This window comes from Mesocricetus auratus, unplaced genomic scaffold (assembly GCF_017639785.1).
Source record: "Mesocricetus auratus isolate SY011 unplaced genomic scaffold, BCM_Maur_2.0 Super-Scaffold_100011, whole genome shotgun sequence".
NCBI lineage: Eukaryota > Metazoa > Chordata > Mammalia > Rodentia > Cricetidae > Mesocricetus > Mesocricetus auratus.
Window position 1 is genome coordinate 50,522,850 of NW_024429195.1, and position 11,609 is coordinate 50,534,458.

Below are 11,609 nucleotides of genomic sequence, written 5' to 3' on the forward strand. Positions count from 1 at the left end.
GACAGAATCTAAACAACGATGAACTCTGCTCACTGCTGGGGGGGGGGAGCTCTGTCCTCGAAGACCATTGGTCCTGCAAAGGCCTCCCGTCCAGTAAACCTCTCTCCCCTTTCCAGGAAAACCAAGCCCTTTCCAACTTCAAGAGGGATCGGGCACCTGGGATATGGGGTGGGGGGCGGGGGTGCTACGTCAGCCTTCAGTGTAGAGTCCAAGGCAGAGTCCAAACGAGACTTGTTTCAATTATCAGTGACACAGTCACTCGGTTCACCTCATCTCTTGCCAACATCGGCCTTCCTAAGTCCCTGCTCTTTGCTATTGGATCTTCTCAGAGGATCCACACAGGTAAGGCTCATCCCTGTTCTTCAAGAAGCTTCGAATTTTAGAAAACAGTTCTCTTTACCCTCTCTTCCGGGCCAGGAGGACTCTGCTCTTCCAGACCATTGCTGTAGCCGTGAATTCCCACAAGCCTCTGGACCAGTTACGTTTTGTCACACACGTTCCAAACAAGACGGACGTCATTGGTCTGCGTAGAATCCTAGGTCAGTGCTCAGTATCTGGCAAGGTGTTCCGTAAGATCTCAGACCCATGCTGAGTCCATCCTGTGGCTCTGCAGAATGTATCTTTCCATATCAAGGTCGCTGTGCTGACAACCAAATTGTAAACAGGGTGGAGGAGATGGAGGAGGCTGATGGAAGGGCACCTGCGTGCTGCCTCAAGGGAAATCTGTCTACAAAGGACCATGTCTGCGCCCCTCCACCCAAGCTTGGCTGCTCAGCGCTTTTGTGGAGGAGAGAGGGGGACTGCAAGGTTCTAGGGAAATTCGTGCTACAGATCCTGCTGCGTAGGGTTGCTGTTGCTCCAGAAGACGTGGTAGATGGACATGGTTAGCAACACCCTCCGTGTCCTTTTGCCCTTCCTGGTGACCAGAACTGTCAGCTTCTCTCTCTCTCTCTCTCTCTCTCTCTCTCTCTCTCTCTCTCTCTCTCTCTCTCTCTCTCTCTCTCTCTCTCTCTCTCTCTCTTTTTTTTTTTAGAAATAACTGTTAGAAATTTTACTTCACCATACACAGGTACAAGAGCGTACTCTCGTTTTTTTCTAAATTAAGTTAAATCTGTAAGTCTTCCATCATGACGCTTATGCATATTTCTTCCTCATTGCTACCTTTCCAGGGGCACATAGAGGTGGGGCAGGAGTTGAGATAGTTCTGTTTGGCTGCTGGGACCTAAGGACTGTATCTCTGTCCCTAAGTCATCCCAATGCCCCAACGAAAGACCCAGCATGTCCTTTGGTGCATGTGCAGAGAGAATACCCCACTGGCTCCTTTCCAAGGCTTGAGCAAAGGCTGGGTCTTTTGCAAAACCTAGGAGAATAGCCTCAATGCTTGTCAAACAGGTTTCCCCTGCATACTGTGCAGCCATTTCTTTGTATGACCATGTTACCACCTTTGGTTCCCTTCCCAAGGCTGCTGCACCTCCCCCAACAAGGTCACACCTCTTGATCCTTCCCAAACATTTGCACCAGCTAACTATGGACTAAGCATCCAGATATATGAGCCTGGAGGAGCAATTCTCATTCACAGGACCACAGGAGGGAAGTTTCTGTTTTTAATCGTATACTTCCATCACCTGTCACCAATGGATGTCAAAGCAGGACCTCAAGACAGGAACCTGGTGGCAGGAACTGATGCAGAGGCCATTAAAGAGTAATGCAAAAAGGATTACAACATTGCCCTGCCCCCGGCCCCACCCTGCTCCTCAGTTTGCTTTCTTACACACCCCAGGACCACCTGCTAAGGGGTGGTACTACTCACAGTTGCCTGGACCCTGCCACATCAATTGTTAACCAAGAAAATGCCCTACAGACGTATCTACTGGCAATCTGATGGAAGTCTTTTCTCAACTGAAGTTATTTTTCCCAGATAACTACTGTAGCTTGTGTCAAGTCAACTAAAAACAACAACAATACAAAACAAAAAACCAGGCGTGACAGATCAGAGGCCTTAAAGAAAGAACTCTTGTCTCGAGTGTGTGTGTGTGTGTGTGTGTGTGTGTGTGATATGTAATAAAAGGAAATTCTGGCCCAAGTTTTGTAGTGTTGTTATGAGTTTCTTGCTTTATTTACTCTTACCCAGGGACATTTATAATGCTGTCTCAGACCATGTGGGCCTTTTTTACCATCAATTATTTTGCTGACAGTATCACAAATTGACTTTGACTTTCCTCATAACAGAGCTCTGACAGGAAGGTTAACTGGTTAAGGGTTTATTCCCTCATGTATAGGAAGTCCAGGACAAGTTCAGAACAGAGCCAATGTAGAGGCTCCAAGGTATCATTGGGGACCCTGTGCCCTTTGTCTTTCTACCCTCCCACCTTGCCTCACGTCTATCATTGGTAATCCAACACTGCTCGAGTTCCAGCCGTCACCTTTAGATTGAGGCAGGAAGAAGAGGCCGGGGCCAAAGGAAGTGGGATCCTGTTCCTAAATCAGGATGGCAAGAGGAATAGCTTGTCGTGGGATATTTGTGCACTTTTTTGAATAGCTTGTTGTGGGATGCTTGTGCACTGTGAGGATGTATTGCTGTATTTGGTGTAACAAGAAGCTGAGCAACCAATAGCTAGACAGGAGAGATAGGTAAGACTTCGGGGCATAGAGAGAATGGTGGGAAGAAGAATGAGGAGTGGCCAGCTAGACCCAGAGGAAGCAGGGTGGGTGGTACAGAGATAAGTTAATGAACCATGTGCCAGAACATAGATTGAACAATATGTATTAATTGGAGTTATAAGAACTAGTTAGGAACAAGCCTAAGCTAAGTGAGTATTCATAACCAATAGTAAGTCTCTATGTCATTATTTGGGGCTGGCAAACAATTCCCTTCATAGCTCATTGTCTAATTTTTTCCACGAGAGTGGCTGGGAGGTATAGTCTTAGCTAGATACGTTGTTGAGCCAACAATCAAACAAACAAAAGCAAAATGTCACACCTGAGCCATTTTGGAGAGAGAGATTTTTGCAGCTAAGCAAAGCACCAGATTTTATTAGGACTGAGTTAGCATTGCCTGTGACAGTCCTCTTGGCTTAGAATTACTCTTCAGAGCTCAGTTCTCTGTTGCTGAGAAGCCAGCGACTCAGTGGCCAAGAGAGATCTCTCTTACTCTATGTGGACTATGGATTTGAGAAGGTGGTCAAACAGTGACTCCAGTCACTTTCCTGTGCAGCTTCAGACAGCCCATTTCTCAGTTCAGAACATCAAGCTCTTGAATACACTTTTAGAGATGTAGTTTTTAATGAGAGAGAAAAGAAATCAGACCTAGGCTGGAGAGATGGTGCCTCAGACCCAGCTTCCTCTTGCTTTCAGTTCCCTGCTCCCAAGTTGGGTGCTCACAGCTACATCCGAGTCCATGCCTGGAAGGGCACTCCCTCTCACATGCATACACACATGTACATATAACTAAAAATAAACCTGAAAACTGACTCAAACCGGCGTTTCCGTTCATTTTATACCTCTTGCTTTTTCGCCGAAGTGTAAATGGCTACTTTATGGAGATGAGACCTGCATCCACTGAGATAAGAAAATCTAGCTAAGGACACCATTCCTCAATTTATATATACATCTATAAAACAACGAGCATGCCGTATCCATCCCTACATGTGTGCTTGTATATTTACTGCTCAAGCTGCCAGTGTGAACTTACAAGTGTGGGTCCTAAATATGAGGTGGATTAAAGTCTCATGCAATAGCTAACTTTATTCATAGTATCAGACAATTTATTCTCTGAGGGCTAAGAAGACAAATTAATAAGGTGTTCAACTACAAGGACAAGCCACACGTGACAAAAGCATATTTTTCCATAGAGGCACATGAATAACAGCTGAAGTGAACTCACTCCCATCTGCCATACCTGGGAGGGGCACGAAAACACATTCCAAGAACAATTCCATGTTTTTGAAGAAACTGACGTCACAAGACTCTGCTCTTGTTTTTTTGGATTTTTCTCACAAGCACAGAGAATTTCCCCAGCACCACCCTATTCTTGAACTCTGTTCCAACATATGTATACAATTGTTTTTAGCCTAAAGAAATTTAAACTATGTAATGAAGATATGTGATAGAAAAAAAAGAAAGCTATCGAATTTTGATGAAAGGAAGAAAAATAAGTTGGGCCTAATCCACGAAGCAGTTATCCATTGTTGACATTGGCAATTGGACGCAAAATGTAAAATCATGAATAGCCTTTGACAAAAATGTGAATAGCATTTCGTTGTAAGTTCAAAGGATTAAAAAAGAAATCACTTCATTTAATGCTTTTGCTTGCCAGATCCTATCAGTCCGATTGCTTCCCTGATTCATTATACCAGTGCTATATGAGTGAGTTTTCATAAAAATACAGGAAGCCAAAACAAAAGAAAGGAAGGCAAAAACTTAAATATTGTTTGTGTGGCTCCACTTTTGCTCTGTCAGTCATCTCCTGACCCTTGTAGAGAACCTTGGGTTCACCTTTCCTCGTGACTGTATTATTTCTCAGTTTAGAAACTGTAGGTATGGTTGCCATCCTCAGAGTGGGAAGATTTACTCAGCAAACATTTGAAAAACAGTCGTGCCAGTAAACTTTGAACCCGAAAACAATGATGTTGCAGGATAGGCAACGAAGGACCACTTGCTCTTCAACCAGCAATAAATCTCAAGAGGAGTTGGTCACATCCCTAATTTTAGTGCTCCTACTGTCTCTTCTTCTATCACAAAATACTCCTTGGAGTCCTTTTCTCTCACTGGAGGAATTGTGGCCCTTTGCAACTTGGAAAACCCAAACACTCTGTTGAGGGTAAAAGGGCCCAGCGTCCTCCTTGAGGGAAAGGAAATTCCTTGCATTCCTTCCCCATAAATTAGAGTCTCTCTCTCTCTCTCTCTCTCTCTCTCTCTCTCTCTCTCTCTCTCTCTCTCTCTCTCTCTCTCTCTCTCTCTCACACACACACACACATAGTCTAGCTACATGTATGTCTGTTCCTCACTCCCTCTCCCTTCCCTCCCTCCCTTCTTCCCTCATTCCTTCCTTAGTATATGGGTGGCTCTTTGGTGGTATATCCCTTTCAAGGTTAGATCCCTAGTGTGAGTTTTTTATGTATTCATTGTGTGCATTTGGGTGCAGAAGAGACCTTTAGGAGCCTCAGCTTCCTTAGCTGTTAAATGAGTCAGCGGCACCTACTGTACAGGGTTAGTTGAGTTAATGATGTAGATTAATAAGAAATAGCTAATACAGGTGATCCAGGAGAATGTAGCAAGTCAGATGAGCTAGGAGATGGACTGTGATGGCTTGTAGCATGCCAGTTTACAATGATCAGAATATGGATACATATGGATCTGCCCTGGTTAGCTGCAGTTAGCCGCGCCTGGTGAAGGAGGGTAGCTCGTGTCCAGATGAAGCATCACAGTGAACACTGGGGGAGTAGAACTCCAAGATGACCTGTGCCCCACACATGCAATGCTTACACCTTGTGTGGTCTACGTCCCTCCATTATGGGTGACACCTGGGAATGGGAAGGGATAGTTGCTCTTGGTGTTGCAGTACTTTAGACTGTGTTTAAGGCAAGGAATGGCTCATGCCTTACTTTGTGGGAGAAAGTAGCTGCCAACTGAGGGCCAGGCACTAGAATCTCCAAGGCTGGTTTTGTGAGCTAAAAGTGAGCCCTGTCTAACAGCCATCAGAAATCTTGGTCTTGTACTGCCTATTAACTGAATTCTAACAGAAAGAGGCTAGAAGGGAGCTGGGCTTCAGAGAACGACAGCACAGCCAGTGACCTTACTTCAGCCTTGAGACTGCAGCCTCTCCAGGATTTCTGACCTACACAACTTGTGACTGGCAATGCTCACCTGGTGGGAATTGTAGGAATTTGTAACATTGCAAAAGAAGACTAAATCCTTTTGCTTTCTCCTAGGCTCTGCTGGACCCAAAGTTGGGAGGTAGCAAATTCAGTTTCTCTCATTCTTGTCATCATTATTGCTTTAGGTAGGATCTTGCTATGGAGCCCATACTGTCTAAAACCTGCAACCTTCCTGCCTCCGCAGGAGGCAACCACACCTTGTGCAAATTCAGGCTCTGGGTAGAGTTTGGTCAGGTTTGAGCTTAGGGATCAGAGAAAATTCATTTGTAAAGAGGAACCAATCATACCTATCTTATCCATCTGGATATGAATGATCTTGTGGAATTTAGTGTCACCAGAGGGGACAAAGGTTCCCGACACTTTGCCTGCAATGTTTGAGATCAGAATTAAGTCAGATTTTAGAGTTTTTCAGACTTCCAAATACCTGCATACATTTGAGCATCAGAAACTTTAACTTGGGACTTAGAACATTTGGCATTTCAGAGTTTGGGGAGTACGGTTGCTTGACTAGTACTAACCATGTTTAATAAGGACTGTGGTACGGGAGACAGATAAACAGAGAGAATGCCGGCCATGAGCAGAGTGGTTGTTCTGGCTACATGGGGATATTTTGTATAGAGCAGATGGAAGCCACACTTCCAGGTCCAAATAGAGATGTGTGAAAACCCAGGACAGGATCAGGCATGAGGGAGGTCAAATTTAGAAAGACTTCACCTCCACTCAACAGCTCCTCTATATGTCTAACATTTTGCCTTTATTATCTCATTTCTTTAAAAACTCACATACCAATGACTACCATGATGTCCACAGACCCCTTCTTCAATCTGTTCACAGAGGACCTGTGCTCTCCCTCCATGGTCCTCCTTCTGAGAAACAATGACCCCACCAAGTCTTCCCTACCCCTGCTCAAGAGAAAAAACTGGAGAAATAACCAGTGCGCAAACGGATCCCACCCACTGAGAAGTGAGAGTCGTTTGTTTCTTTTACACTGTCACTCACATTTATTCAAGGTGACTGTATAAACGTAAATTTTGACATCTGAGTTCTACCTTCTTTCCTGTGACTCACTTTACTTTTCCCTCCCTTTCTTTTCGTCTTATTTCTCAGGCTCATGTGTCCCAAGCTATCCCAGTTGCTTTAGTGGCCTAATTGTGCAGTGGCATATTTAAAAGTCATTATTCTCATCATCTATTAAGTGCAGTCCAGAGCCGTTTAAAAAATTGGGTGAGGCATTTTTGCGAAAGCATTTATGATGTGGGCTGCCAAGGAATGTGCAGCTGTGGGAGCATCTCTCTCTAATCTCCAACTTGCAATTGAAAATGTATTCAGGGTGGATACCTATGCGGAGAATCCGAATTGATCTCCCAGGAACTGTAAGCGCTGGAGAGGGAGAGACATTTTGGTGTGGACGTGCTGTGTCTATTAATCTTTGGAAGCATCCTTTCTATATGGAAATGAACTAGCTCACCTTGGTGTCCACACACTGTCCTTCACAGCACTAAAGAGAGGAGCCCAACCTCAGAGCTGTTAGACACTTCAAGTCCAAGCCTGGGAGTCTGGAGAGCCTGTTGCATATTATCTGCAACTTCCCTTTGTGTAAACCCATGGTTCTCAACCTTCCTGATGCTGCAGCCCTTCAATACAATTCATGTTGTGGCGACCTCCCTCCCATCTCCAACCATAAGACGATTTTCATGGTGGCCTCCTAACTGTAATTTTTCTACTGTTATGAATCGTCATGTAAATATTTTTGGAGATAGGGGTTTGCTAAAGCGTTTGCCATTCACAGGTTGAAAACCGCTGGTGTCAATACACCCACAACATCTGACTGCAGAATCCTGGGGAGGTCAGTAGTTGCAGAGGTGGGAGGAAATGTGTAATGGGATATCATCGTTCGATACCTGGCAGACCCAATGACATAGGTAATCATACAGTGAATCAGTGAATCAAATGACAGGAAGGGATGATGATAATCTGTGAATGAAGTCTTCCTTGGTGACCCTGGGGATGGTTCCAGGGCTCTTCTGAAGATGCTCCAGTCTATTATATAATACTTGCATATATCCTACATACATCCTCCTATATGCAAATGTACTTCCTATGTGCAAATACTTTCTATATTTTTATTATTTAGGGAACAATAAGAAAAATTTGTCTGTACATATTCAGTATGGATGAATTCTAATAAAATTTTCTGCCGTCGGTTGATTAAACCTACAGATTTAAAACATGATGATTCAAGACTCCTGGCTGTGGGAGGCTGCTGGGTTATTTATATATATAATTTGTTTGGTTGTAATTATATTATCACTTAAATTTTAATAATGGCAATACCAGTTCCACAAAGCCACTGAACCAAGGTCAACAGTTAAATGACTAAGCCAGGATCAGCTGTTACATTGTAGGTGGAGCCATCTGAGTCTAGGAAGCAGGCAAGGGGATCCTAATACTTTCTAGAAATAGGAAGGGCTCAAACATGGACATTGAACTTACAAAGGATACAGCTGAGGTGGCTTTTCCAGCACCGTCTCCTTCATTTAAATGGGAGGATTCCTATATTAAAAATATGGAGTCTTTTTTTCCCTCAACACAAGCATCCTAAAAGGAACCCCCACAGGTGACTTATGCATATACCCTCTGAAGCTTGGGAACACAAGCTGTGGATCTGATGCTTAGTAACAATAATAAGTCAAGTGGGGGCTGGAGAGATAGCTCAGCAGTTGAGAGCACTAGCTGCCCTTCCAGAGATCCTGAGTTCAATTCCCAGCAACCACATGGTGGCTCACAATCATCTATAATGGGATCTGATGCCCTCTTCTGGTGAGTATAAAGACAGAATACTCATGTACATAAAATGCATAAATAACTAAATCTTTAAAAAAAACTACAAGAATAACAAATGTCACACCCATATTCACTGAGTCTGCATCAAATTTCACTGTCCCTGAAGCTGGAAAAATTAGTGTTTTCTGGAGCTCTGACCTTTGATCACTGAGTGACTACTATCAAAGGGAGCCAGTGTGAGCTGCACCAGAAGCCATCCTCCCTGGGGAAAGATGTGGTCTTGATGAAGGAAGAGAACCCCCATCCTCCCTCCATGGGCAGTGCTAATCTTTCAGCTGACTATTTATGAAGGAAGTCAGCTGCCTGATCAGGCCTCAGCAGGTGCTAGCCACAGCCCTGTCTAAGAGTATCTCCCTGCTCAGAGGCCACCGAGACCACCTCACAGGTCTGCCTTCCATCTTTTCTGTTCCTCTCTCCAGCTCTCCAAGGCTCAGAAGGTGGAGCAGCAGAGCAGAGGAGAGGGAAGGTAGAAGAGAAGACTGACTCTGAGGCTGACACAGAAAGATTGAGCACTGTCTGTGACAGTGAACTATGGTCTACCGTGATTATGAGACTGGGCGGGGTTTCACCTGCAAAATCAAATGGTTGTTTTCCCACCAAAAACTGTGGGAAAAGCGGGACAAACTGCTTAACATTTAATCTGGGAGAGGGAAGAGAAGAAATCTAGAAAACAACTCAGGAAAGTAATAACAGCATTGGAAGTTTTTCTCCTCTTTGTACTTGAATGAAGCAAAATTAAAGAACTAATTGCATTTGGACTCTCCCAGCCCTTTGAGAAGGGACATCAGGTGGCTGGAAGTAGTCTAGAACTGGCTATAGAACCAAGGGTGACCTTGAACTCACAACTTTCCTGTTGTTACCTCTCAGTGCTGTGATCATGGGCACACACCTCTATGCTGTTTTATTTGGTCCTAGGGATCCAACCCTGGGTTTCTCACATGCAAGGCAAGCACTCCACCCGGTGAGATACATTCATAGCTCATGTCTGGGTTCCTTGATTCAGTCCTTGATGCTCCTAATCAATTGTTACTTGAAAGTGATAGGAATAAGCCATGTTTGTCACTGTGGAATTTTAAGGAGAAAAATCTATAATAAGAATAGATTGTTTGGATTGGGATACTAAAGTCCTCCTCAGACTTGCAGTTGGACACCAAGCATGTTATCTTCAGTAAATCTTTGTCTGAAGGCATCATAAGAAAAGGTCAATTGGCTTATAAAAATCAAAGTAAAGATAATTTCCCAAGGCTCTCTAAACACTAACACAGTAATGCATTCAAAAGCAAAAATAAAAAAAAACCATAAATACTGTCAATTATGGAATTCAAGCAACTGGTGTTTTTCAAATTACCAATGATACTTTTTGTTTAGAATACTACACAGTCCACAGCTCAAGAATTTTGATAGAAGAGGTCTTAACTTTTGCTGCTCAAGCTCATAAATACAGTATAATTTCAGCCTGGCTGGGTTATTTGCGGGAGGCTAGGAGCAATTGTAGAGGGACCCAGGGTTGGGTTGAAGAAGTAGCTCATTGGTTGAGAGCATTTGCTGATCTTCCACAGGACAGGTGGTGCCCAGTTTTACATATGCCTATAATTCAAGCCTCCAGATCCAGGCACTCACCCACATATCTCCCTCTCCTTCTCCCTCTTCCTCTCCCTCTCCCTCCCCCTCTCCCTCCCTCCCTCCCTCCCTTCCTACCTACCTCTCTCTCTCTCTCTCTCTCTCTCTCTCTCTCTCTCTCTCTCTCTCACACACACACACACACACACACACTTTAAAAGGGAAAGAAACTTCCTTGCTTCATGAAGTAGCCTGTGGCTGTTGAAACTCTCCGCTAGAATTCACATTTGCAGCAAGGACTGGACGCAGAGCCAGTAGGGAGATTCCCAGGCATGGAGGCCACACAAGGCCTTTCCAGGAAGCATGTGTTACCAGACTGCATCCTTTACTCTAGACACACTGTTCAGAAAAAGAAGCAGACTGATAATAAAAGACAGAAGTAGAGTAGTCAGAAGTAGAAAGAGAGAGAGCTGGACCTGGGCCTTGCAAACTCTAGCGCTGTTTGCAAACCCTTGCGCTCTGTGAAGGATGTGCAAGCTGAGATGCCCATAGGGCATGCCAAATCTGAGAAAAGATTACAGTACAAACGCTGTACCAAATAACCACTGTCAGTTCACCGCAGCATCCAGATACAGAGGGGGTGGGGGGCACAGTGAGCTGAAGACTGCCATGAGAGAAGGGGACCTGGCCACACATTCCAGTTCTGTAACACTCTCACTTTTTAACCCCAGGGACTTTTCTGTCATTTCCAACCAATGAAATCAGTCATGAACATGTTTGTGTTTATGTACACTAGAACTAGGCATTTCACGTGTAATCACACCCTTAGTTCAAAATGATAAGCTCCACATTAGCAACAAGGAGTGTATATGACATGTCTTCCTGTGTTTAGAGATCAGAAGCAAAAGTGAGTGACATGTGGGTCATTGTAAGTCACTGTCCTTAGTTCTGCTTGATCAGAACTTTCACCATTTAAGGAGCTACCTGGAGTGTAGGCCAGGCCCAGCCTTGTGCAAGCTTGATACTTGTTCTACCACTGAGCTATATTCCCAAACTCAAGCAAGAACTACTAAAAGCATTTAATTGAAAATTTTAAGAATACCTTCAGAGAAACTTACATAGGTAAAATTCCATTTAAATGGCTCTTAATGGAATTTTTTCCAGATGGAATATAGTCATAATGGCTTTGATGAAATTGTCATTAGAACCCATCTTTTCCATTTGGAGGCCATGCAAACGAAACAGAAGATTTAATGTCCAGTTCCAACGTGAATAAGGTAAGAGTGTATGGATCTCAGGAGGAGATATCACATTCAGAATTCTTTCCCT